The sequence below is a fragment of the Malaclemys terrapin genome, chromosome 12 (genome assembly GCF_027887155.1).
Source record: "Malaclemys terrapin pileata isolate rMalTer1 chromosome 12, rMalTer1.hap1, whole genome shotgun sequence".
NCBI lineage: Eukaryota > Metazoa > Chordata > Testudines > Emydidae > Malaclemys > Malaclemys terrapin.
The window spans coordinates 29,385,122-29,387,612 of record NC_071516.1 but is presented as its reverse complement, the minus strand read 5'-3'; positions in this window follow the sequence as shown (position 1 = coordinate 29,387,612).

Here is a 2,491-nt window from a genome sequence, read left to right as displayed (position 1 = left end):
CGGTCCCTTCTAACACTGTTGTTTTATGATTCTATGACGATAAGCTCTTCAGGGTGGGGACTGTCAGAATCTGCCCTCTTTATTCCCCCTGAGTATCTTAGGCCCAGATACTTAAAGGTATGTAGGTGCCTAATTCCCATTGGTTTCAGCGGGAGTTAAAGACCTAAATACCTTTGAGGATTTGGACCTTAGTGCTCGAGAGCTCTCAGTGAAATGAATGGGAGCAACCAAGGAGTACATTACAAGTCAGCAGGAGTAAAGGTGGCAGAGTTTGTTCCAAAATGGTCTGGCTGGTGAGTATAACTAAGAGCAATCCTCATCTCCAGGTGGTTCTTTATTGTGCCACTCAGAGCTCATTCTCTGTGTGAGGGAAATGACTGCGTTCAAGCAACTCATGATTGCTTTATTTGGGGGTGGGGGGAGAATGGGTGATTGGTGCATGAATAGCAAGAACAGAAGGCACAGAGAGATCTAGAAGTATCTGCCATCAAGGGTTTTTATTGGGTTGTTTCCCCCCATTCAGTACAATGTGTAACAACACTTTCCAGCACAACCTACACACACAGCCCTACTGCCGTCGCAGCTGCAGAGAGGCAGTGGGGGCCGGGACAGGGTGCTTGTTGGGACAATTTTTGTAAAATGTCATCTTCTCCAAGCAATTTAATGTAATGGCTGTGGGATAATAAGGCTTCCCTGTTATGTTCTTTCTGTCAGGTCCCCAGCAGATCATGATAAAAATGCATGGGATGCCGGTTTCTAAATGGATCCAGGAAAACAAGTCCCATCCCCCACTCTAGTCCAGGAACCAGAAAACAACAAGAGCATTTGGCTCTTCTTGGAAATTCCCTGCTCAGGATTCCTGTCCCTTTAGCTAGTGGGGTCACTTTAGAGCCGAGAGATACTCCGTAGGGGAGTGATGGAGGGCCACCAATGCAGAGCACTACACCTGTGTCAGAATGGAGCTCTGCTTTTGTGCATGCCAGTCTGCATTCATGCTCTGGACTAGGCTGGGGAACACATGCACTGACTGACTACTTGAGATGAGTAAACCATCTACAGCAAATCAATGCCTTTTGTTTTCTCCTGGTGGAATTTCTGGAAACAAATTGCAATTTCCTCTGCATGTGTTCATATTCACCCAGAGCCAGGTTGTCACCAAAAGCAGCGTTTTAAGCTTTTTTTTAGCAGTGTGCTCATGCACAGAAAAAACAGATTGCGTAATTGAGAGCCAATCACGCTCTCTGGCAGGAAATTAAAAGACAAAACAAAAACCAAAAAAAAAAAGCGGAAGCCACACACCCCGAAAATGCCCCCCCCCCAAACAAGCAACGAGCAAAATATAGACACAAGAGGCAATTACACAAAGAAAGAAGCCAAAATCCGCTTACTGTGAGCGGGTGGCCTCACTTGATCCTTCCCGCAGTGGGCGAGAGGGGTAAGGCCTGGGAGTAGTCTGGGATCTCACTCATTCACTGGCCAGACTAGCTTTTTTTAATTTCTTCCTACTCTAGGGAGCGCTGATGCTCGATAGTCTAAAGTTTACCTGTCTCAGATAGTTTTGATTTGTCATGTGATATCATTTCAGTTTCCCGATTGGATGATCATAACTCTTAGAATATGGAGAAGGGCTGGGAGAAGCCGCTGGGGTTTGGAATTCCTCAGGGAGTGGGAACGGCCTGGGGAGAGGGAGCAGAGACACAGGGTTAAGGTGTTGTAGAACGTATTAACCCTTTTCTTTTATTGACCACACAAGCCTGATCCAAAGCATTGTTTCTGATGACTTTAGAATACTGTATTGGCTTGGGGCAAGGTTTACACTGAATTTTCTCTCAGTGCATTTATACCAAATATTTCTATAGGTGCATACCAGGCTGTTTGCAAAGGGTGAGATCAGATCCTTGTCTGGTTTCCTTACTCACCTCTGTGCCAGGACTCTGGTAAGGGGTTTGGGCAGCCCTGTGACTTGCTGGGTTAATCAATCTCAGAAAACTAGGATAGAAAGGACATGAACATTCACTCGCCTCTACTGCGTGTCCCTGGAGAATAACACTGTGCAAGGCACTTCTTGTTGCTAAAAGTATCTGAGGGAAAAGGAGAGACATGATGGAGTAACATATTTAAAGGCTTCTCCATCCTCAAAGAGCATCCAAGGGGAGCTCCGTGTACCGTGTTCCCTGCTCACACTGGTTGCCAAATGAGCATCCCTGGACATTGATTTCAAAGGAGCGGAGATGCAAGGCTGCTTTGCTGTCTCCTCTACTGTCAGGAGACCCGTGAGAAGAAGCTGCATTGTGCTCTGAATATGATACAACTCAGCCAGTGTTCACAACCAAAGACCTACATACTCATAGCTGTCTGCTCTGGGCTGTTTCCTAGAACAGTGTGAAACACAGCAGTTTCAGTTCCCACAGCTTTCGACAACATTTCGGGGAGAGAGGCTGATTCCTATTGGCCTGCGCACCTTCTGAATTTTGCACTGTTTGTCCCAAAA